Here is a 24,765-nt window from a genome sequence, read left to right on the forward strand (position 1 = left end):
AATGAAATACATCTTCACTAAAGCTATCCGTGGCCATTTCATTGGTCGCCAAGAATCAAATAGATTACACGATATTTCAAAAATGGGAAAATTCGGAAGGTAGGTTGAGATGGGAAGTTGGTGTCCGAGCGGATCGAAGTCACGATAGCTCAAGTGGTAGAGCAGCGGGGTAATTATACGAAGGTCAGGGGTCGAATCCCGCTCGTGACACTGACTTTTTTATCTCAGCCAATACCTTACATAAAGATTAATTAATTGAAAAACGTTATTTTAACAATTTTACACTTAAAAGTGTTTGTAATAATTAGATTTATGTTCACTGCATGTTTTTTCGATATTTCGACCTCAACAGTTCAATTTCGGAGTTTTCCTTCTCGAACGTGGGGGAAAAAGCAACACTCCAATCGTGACTTCGATCCATCGAAAAATGGCAAAAAGAAGGGAAAATTCGAAAGGTAGGTTGAGATGGGAAGTTGGTGTCCTAGTGGTTCGAGGTCACGCAAGCTCAAGTGGTTCGTGACACTGACTTCTTATCTCAACCAATACCTTCCATAAAGATTACTTAATTGAAAGATGTTATTTGGTCTATCGGACCACGAAATCTAATGGATTATTATTAGTACAAGATACTAATAATAACTTTAAAATCAGTGGTTTCTTGGTATATGTTTTAAATACATAAACCCCATATTTCGTCGTTTTTTATTCATAAGAAAGCTTAAATACAATTTATACAAATATTACGAATCTTCTTCTTGGGGTCTTCGGAGTAAAAAAACGATCGTCGGTATAAAAGAAGGATACGCCAAAATGACCAAAAATATTCCATTAATTAACTTGCCGCCAGCATTTTCAGTTCTCCAAATTAAAGAACCTATAACTTAATCATTTCGTCTATCTTCCTTACTGGATCTATCATTATTCGCATCACCACAGTTATCGGTAAGAAGAAATCTCACAAAAAATTAAACAGAATGTTCACCCTGCATGCATTTCACTAATTTCTGATCAATCTGGGCAGCTAATTGGTTTGAGTGGGTGTTATTGACCTCGCCCTTCTTATAACCCTGAACAAACGATGGATAAAAACAAAACGTGCTAGGCAAATCATTCTTTTTGGAATCATCGTAGGAAAGAACCTATATTTTGATCGTTTTATCCAACGTTAACGGTGGATCTACCATCACCATAACCATAAAGATAGGCTGACTAAACTAATCGGAAATAGCAAAGTTACTGCCTGACCAGCCCGCATACCCCAATCTGACGAAACAAATGGTATCAGAACTTTCTGACTGGATGAAGTTTCTTATCTGTCAGATAAGCTAGTTCGTTCGCGGTGCGCTATGCCTGCTTATATCCATCAACAACCACTAATGATGGCGCAAACGCTAGCCAATTGTGTTTGAATTCCTCGAAGGAATAAACTTATAGTTTTAATTCACTATTTTCGTGGTCCGCTTGACCAATTAATATATTTCAATTGAAAAATGGCAAAAGGAGGGAAAACTCATAAGGTGGGGTTGAGATGGGGAGTTGATGTCCGAGTGGATCGAGGTCACGATAGCTCAGGTGGTAGAGCAGCGGCGTATCTAACCGAAGGTCGTGGGTTCGAATCCCTCTCGTGCCATTAGCTTTTTTTCATCTCAACTAAAAACCTTAATTAATTGTCTTATAGTTTTATCGTTTTATCCGTCATTAAGTGCGGAAGGCTGCTGCACTTTATGACCTATAACTAAATATCTATGACTAAGTTACATTGTATTTTTTTTTATTTTATTTTATGTACTGGTAGTATAGTTGGCGAGGAAAATTAGAAAAAAAAACCCGCTAACACACAGTCAGTCATACTGTTTCGTCGGAACGGAAAGTAGGAAGTTCCATTTTCTCAGAATAGTTTAAAACAGGATTATTTTCAGAGGTTAACAACGCCCTAATTATAAATTGGTCTTTTGAAATCTAAAAAGCATAATTGCCCGCCTTGCTGCTTTCCAATTACCAAACTCTCCGGTTTTCATTGTCACGAATCTGAAGTTCACTCCTACCCGAATTTCGGGTCTCGCTCAGTAACTTGTAAAGTTTTCACACTACGGCCGAGCAAAGATTATCTCCCCGACCTGCCCGTCCTCCACCAACCCGCGACATATACTAATACCCTTGAAAACTTTGTTCATCTTGAGGAAGTTGTTAACGCAATTAGGTATTCATATGAAAAGCCTTATGCACTTGTGCCGACCGAAATTAATTTTCCACCCACTCGACTTGATTAGAGCTTGACTCGTGTTCCCTGCGATAAACGACTATGATATTATGATATGACGATAACTGACTACAATATTATGATACTAACGTAACTTTAATAAAGTTTGAGTTTCAGCTTATATACAATATACTGAAACCCACGTAGAAGTTAAATGTTTTAAGGTTAGATACATTAATTCAACATCACTTGTTCAAATTATTATTTTTAGCTTTTTTTATATCAAATTCACTATACTTTCACAATAAAAAGTGGTTGTTTTACAACTTTTTTCTATTTGCAGTTTTTTAATTTCATAATAAAGTCGCGATTCTATTATAAAATCGCATCGTTATTATTCGATGAAACAACTGACAATCGATAAAATACATAATTTACTATGTACAATTAAAATACAATTAAATTAAAATACAATTTATGTAATTTAAATATACATCGCAACGTGTCTGAGGGTGTAACAGCCTAAATCAACGAATGTCGTTGAACTTTTCGAACATAGCATAAATTGTTTGATTTTGATTTGATTCAACAATTACATTTTGTCTTTTGTTACAAACCTGAAGCTTTTATTAATTAAACTTTTCATTTTGACGATTCAGATATGAAATGTGCACCATTCAAGTTAAAATTAAAATTTCACAAATTCATTTAAACCTTTTTATTAGGATGAGCAAGGTAACAAAAAATGATATAATATTCAACTTTTTTAATATTGAAATGTTTACAGTTAACATAGAACTATGGAAACCGACTAAAATATTATTTTCATTATGCCATATTCAAAATTCTATAGTACTATTTACAGAAGCAAATTCGTATTCTGGTCAATTGGGCACGCTAAAAATTGTATAAAACATAAATAACAATGATAATAAAACGAAATTTCATTGTATTCTAATCATTCCATTATTGAAGATGCTTGTTACGTTTTTTTATCACCGTATTATGCCAAACGTGCACGAGAAAATGGGGTTTAACTTTGCTTTAGTAAAACGATAAGGTTTTAACAAGAAACCCCCTTACAACGCCCTTCATTTTCTAACCTGGAAGGTTTAGATAACAAAGGGAAAAAAGAGCTACTCCATATAAATTTTTACGCCACCTCTGAGGTTTTATCGACAGGGTCTCATACATAGATCCAATCCTGCCAAATTAATTTTATCAGAAAAATGTTCATGTACTCTAAGTTTTAACAACCAACGGAATTGTTTCTGCCACGAAGGAAATTTTACATATATCATATACAGAATAAAAATAAGGTTTCTACATGATTTAATGGTAAATAATTTTTACTCGTTTAAATTCGCAGATTATTTTCATTGTAATTTTTGATATCATTTCCTAATAAGTTGATTTAAGTTTTTGTTAGATATGCACTGAACATAAAACCTAATTAATACAAACACTTTTAATTGTAAAATGATATTCATTAGAGTTCGTAGTCCGATTCACTGAATAACTTTTTTCATTTAATTAAGTTTTATGTAAAGTATTGGCTGAGATAAAAAAGTCAGTGTCACGAGCGGGATTCGACCCCTGACCTTCGGCTAAATACCCCGCTGTTCTACCACTTGAGCTATCTACTTCGAATCACTTCCCATCTCAACTCCATCTATTGAATTTTCCCTCGTTTTTGCTACTTTTCAAATGTCGTGTAATCTACTTGATTCGCGGCGGCAAATGAAATGGCATCGGAGAGATTTTGTGAAGATATACTTCATTTTACTTATTAAATTCATTAGTGTTTGAAGTCCGATTGACCGCATAACATTTTTCAAATTATTAATCTTTATGTAAAATATTGGCTGATATAAAAAAAGTCAATGGCACGAGCGGGTTTCGAACCCACGATCTTCGGCTTGATACGCCGTTGCTCTACCACTTGAGTTATCGTGATCTCGATCCACTCGGACACTAACTTCCCATCTCAACCACACCTTTTGAATTTTCCCTCCTTTTTGCCACTTTTCATATGTCGTATAATCTATTTGATTCTCGGCGGCAAATGAAATGGCCTCGGAGAACTTTGGTGAAGATATACCTCATTTTACTTATTAAATTCATTACAGTTCGTAGTCCGGTTGACCGCATAACATTTTTCAATTAATTAATTTTTATGTAAGTTATTGGTTGAGATAAAACAGTCAGTGTCACGGGCGGGATTCGAACCCATATGACCTTCGGCTAAATACGCCGTTGCTCTACCACTTGAGCTATCGATCCACTCGGTCGTCGGTTCGAATCCCGCTCGTGACACTGACTTTTTATCTCAACCAATAACTTACATAAAAATGAATTGTAAAATTATAGTTGACTTTGAATTTTTCATCTTTATAGAATAACAAAAAGAACAGAATTATGTTGAAAAATAAAAATTTTTAAGCATTGTAATTTTAAAAACTCTTCAAAAATATGCCGGAGAATCAAAATAATAAAATTATATATAAAAGTGTGAGTGTTGTTTATACAGTGTGGAAAGAAAGAAAGAAAAAGCCCACACACACACGTGAATATTCAGGAGTTAATTACGTTTACGTTAATTTATAAGATTACGTTGATGGTACTGCTGGGTTTAGGTCAGCTTTTTCCATGGTCCAACAGTACAAAGGGCGGGTTAATTTTGCGAAAACGGAGACCCAGATTATTTGTAGTATCGGTGCATTTTAATGAGCGGTTGATTGCCAATTAGCTGGCCCTTTGACCACAGAAATCAAATCACCTAACTCCTATATCAAAGGAAAATATTGAAGACTATTTTTTTTCTTAGTGCAGTTATTAACGGCAGACAAAAATACATAATGATCTCTGTAAATCACTTAAAAATAATTTTGGTGAAATTATGAAAATGAAATCGATTTGTTCGAGCAAATAAGTTTCTAGAAATAATTAACAAGCTATAATATAGCTTTCGTTATTAACAATAATTCAAGCTTATCTTTACTGAAAGGCCGTCGTCTTTAACTACCTCATTGACAAGGGCTCGGGTAACCAGCTTTGTCCTGAGATGTAATGTGTTGATTAGACGAGAACGAGCCAATAAACGGGAAATATGAGGGCCGAGGCTAGCACTCATTAATTCCTCCGCAACCGCTTCGCGAAATGACTTTATCGTTAACTGCCAGTAGCGGGACGGTGTAGTTAGCATTAAATACCGGACGGCAGAGAAGAAGTTAGATCGTAATAAGTTCGCGTTAATCCATTACGCTTTGAGTAAGTAGTTTGTATCACACAGGAAGGCGCAACTGCCAACTACACTTTGCTTGTCGTAGACAAAAGGGCAAATTACTATACACTCCTTTTTTATGTATATGTTAAATGAAATTCCCTAGGCTACTTCCTGATTCGATCACAGAACTGAGTACCTTGGCGAATATGTTTCGGGCTCCCTAACCCCTCAGCTACCACATCTCCTACGCATTTTACATTACGTTTTAAAAAAAAATTGCCAAAAAATGAAAAAATCAATACATTTTGGCTTTTAAAACAAGGCACAAATTGCAGGTATTCGTGAATCCTTATCATTCAGTCTTTTCCCTGGAAGAAACTGTCGGGTGTTGGGCTATCCACGATTTTTGTGAATCTAATAATAAGAATGAAATGAAAAAGATGTCGGGATGGTTATTTCCAATTCATGGTTTTAAGGAGGGTGAAAGTTGTTGGCCTTCTAATAACGCTTCTTACGCTCTGTTTCAACTAATCAAATTACTTTTCTATGGCGTTTCGAAGTTGTTATTAAATTGCTCAAAAGCAAACTGCTTCGGGCTTATTTGTTTAATTTCAATTTTTTACACTTTTTACTTTTCATCATTTTAATTAAAAGTACGCGTCGTTAATTTCTTGTGTTCGTAGTTGGGACGGCCGATCCTTTCTGTGAATACGCTAATGACTTATAACCCTCGTGATAATTGATTTTTTTTTTCTTTTTTGAATTATCAAATTTGTTTATGCTTTCTTTTTCAAATTTTATTACCATGTAGATACTATAATGAAAATGTACTGTAGAAAACAAAATAATAGAAATAGCAAAAATTGAAAGAGTTATGACCACTATAAACAATAGATGGTGGAAAGTAGAAATTGACCGGAAGGAGAGTAATGGAGTGTATAAAATAAAAGGAAAAAGAACAGTAAGAGAAGCGAAAGAAAAAAAGAGTGACTAAGATAAAAATGGCTAAAAATAAATCATCTGAGATGGCAGAAACCATTTTGCAAACAAAGAACGAAACATAATTATTAGTTATTATATCAGTAACTAGATTGTCAATGAGAGCATAATGTTTTTTTAACTTACTTTAGATTTCTTTACTGACATACGACATAGAGCAAAAGAAAAGAAACAATTCAAAGTGAGAAAGATAAGAGAGAGGGGGAGAGAGAGAGAGAGAGAGAGAGAGAGAGAGAGAGAGAGAGAATGCGTACAAAACTGAGAGAACAAGAGAAAAAGAAACTCATCTGAGAGAAAGAGAGAATGGGAGAGATAAAGAGAGACAGAATGGGAGAGAGAGAGAGGTTGATTGAAAGAGAGATAAAAATGGAACAAAATTCTTTAGCTTGAATGAGCGAGTAAAGAAAGAAAGGAAGAGAGAGAGAGAGAGAGAGCGAGAGAGAGTAGAGTTACAGTTAGAGTACAAAGTTAGAGTACAAAAGTAAAAGAAACTCATAAGAGATAAAGAGAGAATGGGAGAGATAGAAACAGAGTGAGTGAGGGAGAGTTTGAATGAAAGAAAGATAAAAATGGAACTAGATTTTTAGCTTGAATGAGCGAGGAAAGGAAAAGTGAGAAAGAGAGAGAGAGAGAGTGAAAGAGAGAGAAAGAGGGAGAGAGTACAAAAGTGAGAGAACAAAATAATAAGTAACTCATAAGAGATAAAGAAAGAATGGGAGAGATAGAGAAAAACAGAGTGAGTGAGTGAGAGTTCGAGAGAAAGAAATATAAAAATGGAACTAGATTCTTTAGCTTGAATGGTAAAGAGAGAGAGAGAGAGAGAGAGAGAGAGAGAGAGAGAGAGAGAGAGAGAATGAAAGGGTGGATCGGGCTGATATGGATTATTTAACGTTATATTTAACCACGCAAAGTTAGGTCTCGTCGACCTTTCTTCCACTTAACGTAAACTACGACTGTCTTGCAAAATGGTATAACCTTAGCGCCGTTCATTACTTGCGCTATATATTAGAAACTATATCGAAGCTGGAAAAAAAAGAATCCAAATAAAAAGCTAGAAATGTTGTGAAGTGGATATAAAAATATGATTCATAGTAAAGTAGAAATGTTGTATACAAGAGAGTTTTTTGTGGTAAGTAATTGTATTTTACAATCAATTAATTTATCATGTTCACATTACGAAATTGCTGCCACTTAAATCCGTGCAATTGCTGTTAATTGTAGTGCTATCGAAATTGCTTCAACATTTATATTAATGAAAACGAACCATTTATCGTAATGTTAAAAAGAACCAATTAATTGTTGCTTGTTGTTTCAAGTTTAACTAATGATCATAATTGAGATGGTCATTTTAGCTTTAGGAAAAGAAAGTTGGATAACGGGTAATTGAAACCATATTATATTCGACTGATATATTGATGCTTACACTTCCACAGCGAAATTGAAGTAAATCGGTCCATTACTATATTAATAAGGGCCGGAATTAATTCTATCCGCGGAAGAGCCATTTGAAACTGGGGCTGTGCAAAATTGACAAAACGTGACCACAGAGGGTTCGGATCGGTAAAAGGTCAGGATAGGCCACAAATTAATTCAGATAGTGTTTTGGTAGAATCGAACTTTTTTATAAATGACGAATTATATGTATAATATAAGCTCAACAGGCCAAGCCCAATCCATGCAATCCAAAGAATAACCAAAAATAAAATTTTTAAAAGCAACATGTTACATAATAAAAATAATGTTAATAACACAAGGTAAAATAAATGCTAAACTGTTAAAATGAATTTATTTTCAAAAGGATAGAAAATAATGAGGATTAAGATGGCCTATCTACAGATACAATAATTTGAACTTACGTAACAGCTTCCCAAAAAAATATGTTCTTATCTTCGCCTAGTTTTACGATAATAGAAAAGTTTATGATATTATTGGTAGTCAAAGCAGGAGCTGGTTCCATTTTATAAGATGCCAAAGGGTAAGTGTAAGCAATGAAACAAACTTTATCAGTCTAGAGTGAGTTGTTCTTGAGATTTTCTTCATTAGCGATAGACAGATAATTTAATTAAGCGGCAAAAAAAATATATTAAAAAACGAAAAAAGAGCGTTGAAGTACCGGTTATGTTTCAAAAATAATAATTAACCTCTATGGTTAACATGTAATTAAAGGAAACCCAATAACAATATTCCATAATAAATAACAGAAAAAATAGTACAACTTAGTAATTATAACTTTGTAAAAATGAAAAATTTAACAAGAAAAACTTATTGCGAGGGAAAATGTCACGTTCGACGAACGAACAACGAGGGGCTTAGTGTTTATTCCAACGCTAATAAGAAAAAGTTATATTTTTGCAACCAACAAATCTGTAGAGTAATTGCCTGAAACCGAAAAGATGTGGTTATTTTTACAGTTTGGTGATCAAAGTTTTCACCTTTAAGCTTTCGTAAGTTCAAAACGATTTGAACTCAAATAAGTTTCACTTTTTACTTTCTTAAAAACAGTTAATCACAACAAATTATGGCTCCTTGTAACAATATTAAATTGATTTATTGAACAAGTAAAATAACTATAAATTTACAGTAAAAACTAGATATTTTGAAATAATTATGCAAAAAGCTTCTTTTAACTGAGGCAATTTTCTTTTCTGAGTCTCTATTTAAATTATCTGAGAGAGACTAAATGAGCTAATTTTCACAGCGCTCTTTTCGGCCATACACATTCAACGTCACATCAATTCCACTCTAATTACATTATATATTTATACTTGTACATACTTGTATATTTCTGTCTTTCTTTCTACCTTCCTCTCTCTCTCACTCTCTCGTCTCTGTCTCTGTCTGTCTGTCTGTCTGTCTGTCTGTCTGTCTGTCTCTGTCTCTCTCTCTCTCTCGCTCTCTCTCGCTCTCTCTCTCTCTCTCTCTCTCTCTCTCTCTCTCTCTCTTTCTCGCTCTCTCTCTCTTTCTCTCTCTTTATCTTTCTCTCTCCCTCTCTCGCTTTCTCAATCTATCTATCTACCTATCAATCTACCTATATATTTATCTATATCTTTCTATATCTTTATCACTCATGCTTTAGAATATTGTATGGCAACTATTGTAGTTTTGTTCATTAAAAGACACAATTAATTTTTTTTCTCGGTAGAAAGCATTATAATTAAATAAGATTCGCGTTTCTTTATCTCTACTGGCAGATCTTTTATGCTCCACTACCCTCTCTTGCTTCATTTCATTATTAATACTCTTTTTTATTGCTCGCATTACTCTAAACGTCCATTAAACAAAAATAAATATTATGGAATTGCTAAAACATTTCGTTAGCTAATAATTTAGAGACTAAACGTGAACTATTTTTATAGAATGTTTGAATTAATTATTCTCTTCATCTATCAACAAACTCATAAATTACTGTAGAAATAAATAATATATAGTGACACTTAGTATACCTGTTTAAATGTAAATGAGTAAAAGCCCCTCACAATTAAACGTATAAACTTACAAACAGATGAATTTAACATTTATTCAAATACAAATCCACTTAGTACTTTTAATCAATATTGTAAGGGAATATTAATGTTTGAATTAGTAATCCATAAAGAACAAACGTAACTGGTATAGATAAAAAAAAGTACAAAACATGTTGGTTTCCGTAAAAGGCAAATATTTCGCGAGTAAGAATTTTTTACAGATATTTAATTCATTTAGCTGGCTTTTACATTATTGTATCAATTTATTACTTGGTAACAGTCCCCTAAATTTAAGTGAATTTTACACAAGAAAGCGATTAATTCAAACCTAGTGAAGAATCACTCATTATCACCAACTTTCTTGGCTCAGTAAAAACAAAGAGAGAGATATTCTTGATGTGTGTAATTGAAATTCAGGGAGAAATTGTAGTTTCTGCGTATGCCTGCTTCTCGGAGAGTTTAGAGTTGCATTTCTGGGATAAAATATTATGTCGATACCATAATTAAGTGCCTTTATTTTCTCAACGACTAATACATATTACAGACAGGCTTTGAAATACAGTCTTCAATGAAAAAGATTATTTCTCAACTTTTTGTAAAATCTGTTTGTTATTTACTCTCTTTATCGTTTCCCAAAATCTGCCAGAAGACAGCTTGTGCCAATTAAATAATGTTTTTGAACCCTTTTACGGCTTTTAAGTTTATTACAGAATATTTTAAAGAATTTGTTTAAATAATTTTTACGTTTTAAAAGTAATGTCCTATTTATATTTATAAAAGATTCTTTATTTCAGAAATATTGAAAACCGAGAGATCTAAGGCGTTTCCTTTTAAAACGCTTTTTCCTTTCATTTATTTGTAAAAGAATTTTGTCTTTTTGATCATTGCCATTGAAATTTCAGACCCTTGAAATTGTACGATATAAGCTGTAGTACAAGCTTTATGTTTTTACTCCAACCATCGTTAAATAAATAAATAAAAATACTGCCTTAAATAATTGTGTCAAGATAGGAAAACTATGCTTCACATAGATTGATGTCTAGGTTGAGAGAAGTTGAGAAGTGGAGTATGTAACGGAAATGTTTCCTGTTTCCGTTGCGTGAAAGTTTTATGATGATTTAGATTACAAGATTAAAAACCTAAAATGAAATCAAGGTTTGTTTTCTTTTTGGAAAAAGAAAACGGAAAATAAAAAATAGTATTAGCACAGCGCTTTTTTCACATAGGAAATTTATGATCATTCCCTTTTCCTTCAATGCCTTATCCAGAAGCAAATCCTTTGCCAACTTTGGCCCCAGGCCTCACGCGATCTTGAATTCACTAAACGGCATTTGGCTTATCGGTACATGGAAAGTTGGTACTTTTTAAAAGGATAGTTCCTACTTACAGTAAGTTGTTTTGCAACGATCCGGATTTCGAGCCTTTTAGCTCATCATCAGGTTGAAGGACTTCTACAACCACGTATCTCGACATGAATTGCCAAATGAACCGCTGATACCTCCGCCAACGCGACGTTCCTATTATCAGCTGATTTTTTTAATGACGCTCAATTTGAACGTGCGAAACGCGGAANACGTGGTTGTAGAAGTCCTTCAACCTGATGATGAGCTAAAAGGCTCGAAATCCGGATCGTTGCAAAACAACTTACTGTGAGTAGGAACTATCCTTTTAATAAGTATTGAACACCACACTCACTCCATCATTTATCATTTTTATTAATTTGGAAGGTTGGTTTTACAGGAGGGTCTCGAAAAAAAAAAAACACATATTTTCTACCGGCCTTTCTTATTTGTCCTCATCAACTTATTTATTCGATCGGGCCACAATGTGACTATGCTAAACAGGAACGGTCCTCGCCATACAAAATTTATAACATTCAATTTTAATGACGGAAATTATGGATATAAATAGTAAAATAATCATAAAACTCATGAGTGAGCAAATTCAATGAATACTCAATCGAACATGTTTATCCACTCTACTATGCCGGGCCGAGTTTTTGGGATATCTTGGTTTGTTCTAAATATTTTTTGCTTCGATGGGCTATTATTTTCTTGTTATTTCGTATTTGCCAATATTGGTTTGCTATCTTCGTTTGATCATTCGGTCTGACGCCTATGAGCATTTTACCTATACTCAGCGTCGTTTGTTTACATGACTTCGTTCTACTTTGAACTCTGATGAGCTAAGACGGACAAATTTCGAAACGCTTCTGGTAAACCAACTTAGTAGGGGTGCGTAAAATGATCGGTAACAACGAAATTACTGGTTAATCATCCGCAGAATCCATGGACAATCTCTGATAAACACAGTTCATTTTAGTGGAGCCGACTATACTCCCTAATTTGTGTTTTTGTAAAAAAAAAATCTAAACTCTTTTTGTAGTTTGATTTTTTTACGCAATTTGTTGGAGAGAAAAACGATGTGTTACTCTAATTGATGTGTTTGTCTAAGAATGAAAGCTATACTTAGAGAAATACATAGAACCTATTCTCAAATACCTGGCCGCGTGTATGGATAAACCAAGCAAACTAAATGAAAAATAATATATTTCTATTAAGATAGATATAAAGATAAAGATATATAGATAGAGAAAAAACTATAGAAAGAGGAAAAGAGAAAGCATGATAAAAATTTAAGAGAGGGAGAGAAAGAGAGTGAGAAAGAGAGGGAGAGAGAAAATAGAAACATAAAACATTAATCCTAACCCTGCCTTATATAACCCTAACTCTAACCTAAACGGTTTACAACTTTTACCCTTCTAACTTAAACTATCCTATCTAACCTATCCAGGCTTAGTTTAAGCTTCTTAACTTAGCCCGTAACTAAGCTTAACTCTACTCCTGACTACCTTACCCGTTTCTATTTCTAACTCGTAAAAACCCTAATCTATCACTATTTTTAACTCTATTTAATCGAACCTAATATTCTCAAACACAAACCTAACGCAGCTTATGTATATGTAACTTGAATCAAGAGTGTGAAAAAGGTCAAGAAAAAAAATTATTTTATTAAGTAAAACGCGTGGAGTAATCGTGAGTACGGTGGTTCGCTATACTAAACCAGCACGACCGATCAGTCTTGTGGGTTTTAATCAATTCAAGTACCTTCCAAACGCAAGTACACATTCGTAGACAAAACAGTTCTACTGTCTATAGACAAATCGCCGATTTTGTCTGTAGACTGTTGTGTAACAAATCCAAGATGTTCTGTACCTTTGTGACGCGTCCACACCTGTACAACTCAGTTAAACTTGTTTCCGCTATAGCAGGACGAGTGAGAAAGCGGCCTTCGGCTTTGCTGCTTGTGTAGTTTTTATTTTGATCAAAAAATAAAACTTAATCGTTAACGTTTGTGGACAACAAACGTTTTAGTAGACGTTCCTACAGACAGTTGCGCGATTTTGTCTGCGAGTGTGTACTAGACTTTAGGAATAAAATTGTACTTTGATTGTATTTTCTTCCGAGAAAAAAACGTAGGAGAGCAAATTAAATTCATATATTCAGGACGTGCATATTTTGTACGCTTGACGTAAAACCATCGAATCATGGATAATTATGTTTTCGAACTGTTAAACCAAAAACGCACCGTTATACACACATAAAGAAGGTATAAAAAACAGTAAACTAACATGCTCAAATTAAAATTTACTCCATTTACGTTTTAGTATGGTATGGTGTGGTAGAAAGTGTACAAGGAAGCGGGGTTTGTATTCCCGAGGCAGTGCAGCCTTCTGGCTTATTGTACTTTTCTAGTTCCTTAGTTCAGTCAATAGACTCAATCCTTCTTCTTAGAAGTATTGACTGTTTTTGCTGCAATTTGATTCCCTAAGTCTTTTCCGTACGTTAGGTTAAACCTCCATTGAGGTGTTGCTTCGCATTCGAAGATGATATGAGTGGCTGTTTCCTCCTCCTCATTACATAATCAGCAGATGGGATCATCGTTGTATATACCCATGTTGTGTAGATGTTTTCTCAGATACCAGTGACCGGTTAGTAGTCCCACCACTCCGCTGAGTTTTGCCCTCTCCAATTGCAGCAGTGTTTTTGCCAATCTTGATGAGGGTTGTTTCATCATAAGTTTACTATGTCTAGCACCGCTAGAATTTATCCACTTCTCTTTTTGTTTTGCTTGGATCCATTCTGCGATTGAGGATTCTATGTTTGTTTTTGTTATCCCAAGGATAGGTTCAGGGCCTATGTATGGTCTTGCAGATCCTCCTCTGGCCAATTTGTCTGCTTTTTCGTTACCCAAAATTCCCCTGTGCCCTGGCACCCAAGATATCATCAGGTTGTTGTGTTTTCCCAGGTTTTGGAGATTTTGGATGCATTCACTGACTAATTTTGATGTATTTCTTTTGCATGCTAATGCTTTAATGGCTGCTTGGCTGTCTGATCTTATGAGGATTTTTTTGTCAGTGTAACCTCTTCTACGATTTTCCAGGGCACAAGCATTGATGGCATGTATTTCCGCTTGAAAGACCGAAGTATACTTCCATAATCAGTTTGATTGCTCATATTTTGGGCTTGTACTGGAAATGCCATTTGTGTCCCATATCATTGTATCTGATGCTCTCCTGTTCTTCCTCTCTTTTATAGTCTGTTAAGACTTCATAGCAAGTTGTGAAGATTGTTTCCGGGTACGTTTTAGTGGTCTTACTTGTTTCAATTAATTAATCTTTTTATGTATGGTCTTTGTGGAGATAAACAAGTCGATGCCACGAGCGGGATTCGAACCCTCGACCTTCGGCTAAATACGCAGCTGGTCTACCACTTGAGCTATCGTGACTTCGAATACCCCTCGTGACACTGACTTTTTTTATCTCAACCGAGACTACATAAAAAGAATAATTAATTAAAAATTATTGTGTTTACTACCTCATACACGGAAAACTCTAGGCGTATGCGCACTCCGCGGTCAGGCTTTTTTGCTCTAAAACATAACATTTAAAACATAATTTCTCATCGAAAATGGCTTGAAGCCAAAACTCTAATGAGTTAAAAATTATCCAGCCAGAATAGACGGACCCATTAAATTTTAACAATTTTGTTACACACACATAAACCACGAACCATGAAAGTTAGTTCCTTCGAGTACTTATTTTTCGTTATATTTTGAGGATTAAGCAGTGAATAAATTACATTATCTTTCATCGTGTGGATATGTTTATCACTAGTATTTCTAGAAGCTACAATAATTCTAGATAAAGTCAGTCGGAGAAAAGAGAACTTTTAACTGGCTATTATATATGAGATGGGCTGGTTAAAGCGGCGGTTTTATTATCTCAGAAGATTACTGGCCTTCTTTTCGTCCCGTTTCCGTCCCTTGGAGGCGAGTTTAAAACGGGTATCGAACCCGGGGGTGCAATACGTTTTATCTACCCTTGTTTCACTAAGTACATCGTCAAAAAGCCCTTCGAGACGAATTCAAGTTGATTCAACTGGTAAAAGATCGCTGGAAGCAACCTGAGAGTCTCCGATTTATCACGTTTTGCCACCCTTTCACCGGAATTACATACGCAGGAAACAGCTGGGGGTACCGTACAAATATGAAAGGATGCGGAGATGGGGTTTAATTGCGGCACTCTTGTTATTTTAAGGAACATAAAATTTCTGACTTGGAATGAATTTAATTGTATTATTTCTTAATGATAATACCTGTAGAATATGGAATGTAAGCTTTACCAATACACAACAGAATACGTTTTAATTAAATATTTATAGTTTAATTTTGTGTGCCCAATATCAAATGCTTAAAGAGAAAAAATAATCTAAGACATCGAAAGCACACACCGAACAAGACAATCTAAGCACCTTTTTACTACATTTGTAAAATAAATCACCAATAAGAAAAATCTAAGGTATAATCGATTTCTTGACGTCATGAATTCGGAATAATGCTTTCTAAATAAATACATATACACAAAAATTTATGTGCATCAATCACTACTTGTCAATTTTTTGAGGAGAAGCCGAAATGACTAATAACGATGGAAGAGATTTTGTCGTATTGCTGTTTTTAAAATTTGAAATAATCACCTCAGTCCTCAGTATTATATGATAACTTTAATTGTGTCAATTTCGGAAAGGCAAATATTTCATTAGTACATGACACTCAACAGTAGTACGTGGTGAGATCTGCTAACCGTTGTACCAATTTATTATTTGTTAAAATTAAGAGTTTTTCTTAACTTATTACAAATATATATATANTATATATAATAAGGATGCAATTTTTTTTCCCTTATAATCTATGCATATTAGCCATGGTGACGAATTCTTATATGTGTGTTCAAATGGGCCAGAGGTGACGGTGGGAATCGAACCCACGACGGCGGCGTGAGAGTCTCTCATGCTAACCACTCGGCTAAATTTAACTTCATTAAACAATTTCTATGCTGTAACTTTTAAACAAATAATGTACCAACTTACTTATCTTTGTTGTTAAAAGAATAAAGTAACAGTCAATCATTTTAATAGAAGTCTCAAGTTCAATCAAACCAAGTTGGGGTTGAGATAGGAAGTTAGTGTCCGAGTGGATCGAAGTCACGACAGCTCAAGTGGTAGAGCAGCCAAAGGTCGTGGGTTCGAATCCCGCTCGTGACACTGACTTTTTATCTCAATTAAAAATCTTAATTAATTGTAAGATATTAATTGGTCAAGCGGACTACGAAAACTAGTGAATTTAATCAAACCCTTGATGGACTCGTCGGTACTTTTAGAGTAGAATTTATTTATTCAAACTGCGATCATAAAAATTTAAAAATCTTATAATATATGAAAATATTCTTATGTTGTTATCTAACCAAAAATAAATATATAGAAAATAACAGAAATTATTGAAAGGAAGTCTATAAATATTAGGCTTAAGTCATAAAAAGCAAAATACCTTTCCAACAAATTAGGTTAACAAAGGGTTATTTTTAACTTATGACACCATATTTGTCTAGTTCTGCCAAAGTATCGCGAAAAGTATCATCAAAAAGAACATCCAAGAAATACAACAGCCTCCTAAAAAAAGTCACCTTGTTATGATTTAGTAACATTAATTTAAATGGGTATTGAAAACTACCCTGTCCCATACAATGGAAATATTCTTATATAAAAATCATCCCAAAACCTCATAAAAATTACCATCATCCCATCGCTTGTTATTTTGTTACATGAATTCACAAAAGGATTATCTGTATTGCTAGTTCGAACAACATCGTTTCACTACTCGTAAACGTCAGAGAACTACAGATTACTTAATGTCTGGAGCTGGAGCTTAAATGTGCGCGAGTTGAGTATTTTCGATGTTTCTTAGGCTTTCGACAAAGTACTTCACGAGGGACAATTACATACATTAAATTTATTTTTACCTCATGCTTATTATCTGTTTATACAATTAAACCTTATGAGGAGATTTTTCGCAGGAAACGAGAGATCGGAGACTTCTGCGATGAATGAACTGCTTGCAGGTGTGCCGCATGGTTCAATACTCCCTCCACTATTGTACATTATTTTTAGCTCTGACATGCCGTCAAACGAGAGTGCATTTACCGCCACATACACAGATGAAACCGCCTCATTAACCAGACAACCGTGTTTTATATAAGCTTCCCTTTTCTTACAAAACCACATGTCAAAAAATGAAAATGGAGCAATCTTTAGAAAATATATTTTATCCTTTAAAGTCACAACACATCAGCTTTACACTCCGCCATGACACTTGTCCTAGCAAATACTTGTACAGTAGACCTGTTTCTTAATTCAACAAAGTTACCTATTTAAGACCTACCTTTAATTGAAAAGTAACCTGGAACCGCACACACTATGAAGAAAATAGACAGTTAAAAACTATTTAAAATGCTTTACTACCTACTGAACCGACTATCAGAATTACTATTCAAAATTAGGTCTTTTTACATACTACTGAAACCTACTTGGATATACGGATTCCAAGTTTACGGATCTTCAAAATATTAAAATATTTAAGGATTGCGAAGTCATCAATCAATGATTTTACGAGTAATTGTGTCTGCCTCATCTATGTAAACAATAAAACAGTTCAAGTAAATCTTTACGTGCAACTTTAACACAAAATCCTTTTCGTTTTGTTAACATTTTACAAATTTTATCTTATTTAATACAATCTTGCATATTGCTTTATTATCCTAGATAAAAACCAAATACGTTTTTATTTAGAGATCCTTACGTATTTATTTATTTACCTTTAGTTCAAAAAAGGCAGAAACAATTATTTCCCCAGAAAAAATTAAATGACATACATTTTTTTTCGACTTCTATTTGGAAAAACGTTAAGCAACAAGTCTAACACAATATTTGTCTATCTAGAATGTCTCACCAAAATATGATGTGAAAATGTGTAAGTAACGTGCGTACCCTCTCTTCCTAATTAAATAAAGGTACTTGTTTCCCATATCCGTTAATTTTTCAAATCTTTGAAATTTTTTTGTGATATTTGCATATTACCTAACCCTACATTAATTGAAGTGTTATCAGTTTCCCTTTTGGGTCGTTTTATTATTTTATCTAATGGTTGTATTTTTGAATTTTTTACCATATTTGCTCTATTACAAGCTTAGAAGTGCATTTTAGTTTAAAATTAACATTATTCTCCTGCTGTTTTGTATTCCATTTTGGACGGGAAGAATAACATTCTGTATTTTTTGATAGATGTACATAATTTTATAGTTTAGTTTTCACATGTAGTATTACCTTTTATTATTTTTGCTCAATATTTTTTAATCATTCTTGTTTGCTTAATTTAATGTTTGGTGATTATTGACCGTTACTCGATGATTATTTGGAGATCGGGAGATGCGGTCTGGTGTGGCGTAGGTTTTAGAAAAATATTTTATTTTTGTGCCAACTTTTCGATCTTTATTGACATCATCTTTAGGGCCTGGGATTTACTGTGGAGTAGAAATACTTTGATTAAATATAATTTTTTTTGCATTGTATAAATTCACTTTTTTTATTTTGTGTGTGCATGAACATATATATGTATCATTGTAAATAACAAAAGTTTTGCTTGGTGCATTTTGTATGCAGTTGTAAAATAAATAAATACATAAACGAAAAGAAGAGGAACATCATATGAAATCAGCGAAGCAATACAAATAAAATAACACGGCTTTATTTAATGGTTATTTTGTCCTAATTAATTTTTTGTTAATTTAAATTTTTTACATTGTATAAATTCACTTTTTTCCGCATCCTACATGTATTTGTTAAATTTAAACAATGTTTGTAAGTCCCACGCCCTGAAGATGATCGCAATAAAGTTCGAAACGTTGGCACGATAAAGAAAATGTTTTTCTAAAATCTACATCACACCAGACCGCATCTCACGATCTCCGAATAATCGTTTAATTTAATATTATATTATATTACACGATATCATTACGACATTATATTACACCATATAATGTTTCTTAACATAACATATAATAACATCGCCCAAAAAGTAAAAAAATATTGAATAAAACATTATTTTACAATATAATTTTTATTTTTAGTCAGTTTACGACTTTTTTTATAGTTCTAAGCAACAATTTCACCGATTCGCGTTTATTTAGTAACATGGTTTGTGTAAGCATCCCGTCTGGGGTGTAACGTTGTTCACCACTTAATAAATTGAAATGCTTCAACACGTTTGGGTGATCAAACGATAAGGGTAGGTGTAACTATAGGCTCTTTGCCTCGTTAGCATTAACAACTCACCTTACTAATTAATTTATGTTAGTATTAATAAAAGTACGCGTAAATGTTTTATAAATTTAAATAAAGTTTAAAATATATCATATTGGACCATTATCATCGCCTGAATTATCTGAACATATTACTTTCATTAAAGCCTGAAGAAACAATCAGAAAATATAACAGGATATGTTAGATGATTGGATATTTCCGTCAAGATGTAATATATGAGTATAAGATTCCGCAAAAAGAGAAGTGTTATATGTAGATAACGACGACTTACTGGAACTCAAGAAAGTGGATATGTACCCCACCTTACAATGGGAAGAGTTCGATTTGGTTGGAAAGGTAAATGTGAAGAAGACGAAAGTAATATGTTCAAATCACTGTCCAACCATGGACGAAGAAGCAAACACAGCAAAGGAGGCTGAGGATTACACAAGCCCGCTTAGAAAGGATACAAGGTCAACAGTGGGTAGAGCGAATGAACGAACGTAACCCACATATGGATAATCTTATACAATTCGGCCGAATGACAGAAGGACAGGAAGGAATAAGGGTACTCCAGATCAACCTCCAGCATGCAAAGGCCGTGCCACTGGTGTCATAACCACAAAGCCAACTGCGGCCCTGGAGGGGTGTTGAAGCTCCGACCAGTTCATTTTTAATCCAAGGAGAAGCCAGAGCAGCAGCTAACAGGCTCATAAATACATAACGATCAAAGGGATAGGCCATCTAAATAAACAATGGAAATTGAGAAAGGAAATACAGGCTGATGCCGTATAAGGCATGTCATTCGATGCCACTACTCCAAAATAAAACATTTATTAAAAAGTACAAGGCACTGACACCAGAATGTCATGAATGGACAAAGGAACACCGATAAAGGTAAACTCCTACCGGTATACTGACGACTCGAAAACGGACGGGGAATGAATTCAAAGACTGAACTGACGGTAAACCTACATAAATATGCTATAGTTTTCCAATCTGATTTGATAGCGATTGAACACTGCGCCAGGGAAATTGAAAGGGTAGGTATACATTCTTGGAAGATGGCCATCTTCTCTGGCAGTCAGGGAGTACTAAATGCCTTGGCCTCAAGTGAGGTAAAGACCAACGGCGTTTGGAACTATTGGGTTGTCCGGAAAATAATGCAGGATTTTGGTATTAAACAAAAAAAAAGAAACTAGTTACTTTAAAGCAATGTTCTTTAATCAAAATAATTTCCCATACTCTCAATACATTTCTCCCAACGTGTTGGTAACTTATTAATTCCGTCTGAGTAGAATTCAGAATTTTTAGAATTGATAAAGTCAATAAATGCATTTTCCAGTTCCGTTTGATTTTTGAATATTATGTGTTGTAAGTAGTGGTCCAGGTGTCTAAAAAAATGGTAGTCAGTAGGCGAGAGGTCCGGAGAGTAGGGTGGGTGAGGCAAAGTTTCATAGCCAAGCTCCAATAATTTTTGTGACGTTACACGTGACACATGTGGTCGAGCGTTGTCATGCAACAAAATGGGCCCTTTCCGATTGACCAAAGAGGGCTTCATTACTGCCAATTTCTGATGCATGGTATTAATTTGGTTACAGTATGATTCAGCATTGATGGTTTCGCCAGGATTTAAGAAGCTGTAGTGTATTAAACCAAATGAAGCCCACCATACCGTAACCATTACCTTTTTTTGATGAGTTGGGGGCTTTGGAAAATGTATTGGAGCTTCTCCTTTGTCGAGCCACTGTCCAGAACGTCTAGTGTTATCGTAGAGAATCCACTTTTCGTCACATGTAACAATTCTGGCCAGAAATGGGTCATTTTTGTTTCGACAAAGAAGTGATGCACAAACATCAAAGCGCTGATTTTTTTGGCGATCGTTTAATGAGTGTGGAACCCAATTTTCGAGTTTTTTCACTTTTCCAATCGCCTTGAGGTGGTCAGCGACGGTCGTTTTACTGACTTTGAGTTGCTCTGCAAGTTCTCGAACAGTTGTTTTGGGGTTTTCTTCCACCACTGATCGCAGAACATCATCATTAAGAGAGGAAGGCCTTCCACGACCTTCTTCATCTTCAAGGCTGAAATCTCCCTCCCGAAATTTTTTAAACCACCTTTGCACAGTGCACTCATTAACACAACCCTCGCCCCAGACTTGGTTAATGTTTCTAGCCGTTTGGGCTCCGCTTCGGCCGAGTTTAAACTCGTAAAAGAAAATCGTACGAAATTCTCGCTTTGACATTATAAGGATGACTGAATTATTTCCAAGTAGCGGAATGCTACAGAGGTAAACAAACAATATCATTTGGAAGAGGATTAATAAGTGTTGACATTCATACAAATGAGTAATCCTGTAAACGTAAACAGAATATTTTATATAGATTTTTTTTAATGAAAACTTAAAATCCTGCATTATTTTCCGGACAACCCAATATTAGAGACCTGTCTGAAGTGGCACTAATTAGTTGTCCCTAGCATGGGTGCCAGGGCATTCGGGTCATAGAACGAAAGTTGACATGTTGGCCAAAAAGGGAGCCAACATGGATTCTCTAGGTCCTGAACTCTAATGTGGTTTAGGATCTTGCCACGCAAGAGGTACATCTTAAAATTGATCCTTAATGAATCCAAAGCGTGTAGACCAATTCTACCACACGAAGAGATTCATTGAATGGCCATCCGCAAGCCAAATACTGGGAGATAACCGCTACCCAGCCAGCATTCTGGTTGGACTCTTGACAGAGCATGCCACTTAAGAAAGCACATGCACCGGATAGGAGTACAGACAGAAGCAACACTGTGCAGGTATTACGTTCCAGCATACTCGTCGTCACAAGACTAGAGGATCTTTAGCGTCCGCACCTGGCCTATTCGGCCTTAGCGGACGTTTTGATTCTCAAGATGAGAGCTGACGCACCTCCGCATACGACAGAAGTGTGTTACTGCCGCAGCATTAGTGTAGAGGCAGCTCAGCCCAGAACGGCCAAGACAACCTCGCTCTCCGCTTGTCCATTCAGAGTGGTTGGTATGCATCGGGTCGTATGACGCGCGCAAAGGGCTAATCAAGTCGAAATACATCTGCCTGATCACCCGCGCACTCCCTAGATAGAGAAGGCTACTTTATCTCCCAGAGTATTGGGGCTTCCAATAGCGTAGAAACTTCCGGATCCGCCCCGGCTGCGGTTTTGTTTCAAGTGGAATTGCTAACCACCTCTTAGAGGAGCACCGCCTACGGTAAAATCCTCCTATCGAGCTCAGCCTACACCTGCCATGCGCATTCGAGGGATGCCATACGATCAGCCTAGGTGGTCCGATCCTTCGTTTCCCCAAGGGTACCAAGCCGGTCATACGCACAACAATGCAAAGCATACTCGAGCAGGAGAAACCGATTCACTACCCGTTCCCGTCCGTTTACTCACGCATTCGAGGTACCATCCAGCATAACCATCGCGTCCTCAACGCCTATACGCTCCCGTCCGATCCGCCGTATCCCGTGAGGCCGGGTGTATAACGGTGGTCATGAGCAAGCTTCACGAAGGTCACAAGTAAAAGACAGCCTCTTATCTATGTTCAAGCCAGGGGCATCAACATGTATCACCACGAATCCATTCCCAATGTAACATGGGCTGAATTTGGAACATTTCTGTTACCCCGTGGTACAGATGGCCATACACTCTCCCTCGTGTATGCAGACAGGATCTGGTGCACTGGCCCTCGTGTGCCTCTGCTAAGGCACCAGCCGCCCCATGCCGACCCAGAGCCGTCACAGGAACAGCTTGTGCTTTAGAGGGTTTGCCACGCCCTCTGGGCTAGACCGTTATTTTGTGGCCGGATACTCCCCTTGCAACCAAGGGTTGGGAAGGGTCACAGGATAGAATGAACACAATAGGTCTATTCGGGTTGGGTGCAGAAGGCCTTCTAGCCACCTCTTTTATCCATATCCCTAAGTATAATATGTAATAAGATACAATATATTAGTATATAATATGTAAGATGTAATATGTAATTGTAAGAAAAATAAAAAAAAGTTTATCAAAATTATCTTAATGAAATTCAATCTTTAAACTGGCCTTTCATGTAATAAAGACTTTTTTAAATAGAGCGGCAAAGTTGGGAAAGTGAGTACAGAAAGATTGAACTCGCGTTGTTATTTGCCAAAAACAGATTTGAGAAACATGGTTTCAGTACGCATTTTTGTCGTATTGTCTCCAGGACTGTCAAGAAAGTATCCTGTGACAGACGAACGCATTATGTTAAACACAAAAACCTTGTTGGAGAGAGTACGGAAATTTATTTAAGCACGTATGCGTAAACGGAATATACTTTTAAAAGTGGTATGTATCAAAAATCTGTTAGTTGTTTATGTAATTTGCTTTCAAAATAGAAATTTGCTAAATGATTTCTAGACAAGGACGATTAAGACTTATTTGTTGTTTACTATCTGTTTTTCATCGTATATGATTAATGGATATTTTCACTTTACAGAGTGACATCATATGACATATTACATTTCTCGTAATACTTATGTGGAGGCTTTGGTAACTTTGGGAAACAACACAAATTAGTTTGAATTATTTTATTCACATAGGATTACGGTACACAGTTACAACTCAATCGCAAAAAACAAGACTCTTCTCAACTCGTGCCGCTTCACCGCCAACTCCAATTCTCGATACTACAAATAACAATCTAATCGATACTGCAATGTGCTGTCAAGGAAAATCTATGGTGGTGACGCTGTTATTGGAGTATTGACATAATTCTCAACACTTACAAAAAATGGGGAGGAAAGCAATCCTGTTTCCGCCGTATGTTTGATTTTATGATAAAATTTTCCTTTTAGACAGTAAACATATTTTATCCGCCATACTAGCAAAATGTCGCCGATGAAAAAGACCGCACGAATATAAATTGAATCATTCGAAAGACTGGAAGGTGGCATTAGATGTAAGAGACGCCCTTGTAATGCGATTTATCAGGCGATTGGCTGCGTCTTTCCCTTCGCCTTAATAACTCTCGAGCTCACATTTTGAATATTCGAGATTATTTAATTTCAGACTGTTAAAACGTTTAGTTTTTTTCTTAAAAACTTATTGTCAGTAATAGATTACCAGATATAAAATCATTACAATCTAGTTACTAATGAAAAATAATTTCCATGATTACAATAAAGGATTGATATTT

Source organism: Cimex lectularius, unplaced genomic scaffold (assembly GCF_000648675.2).
Source record: "Cimex lectularius strain Harlan isolate CLEC.00 unplaced genomic scaffold, Clec_2.1 scaffold13, whole genome shotgun sequence".
Lineage (NCBI taxonomy): Eukaryota > Metazoa > Arthropoda > Insecta > Hemiptera > Cimicidae > Cimex > Cimex lectularius.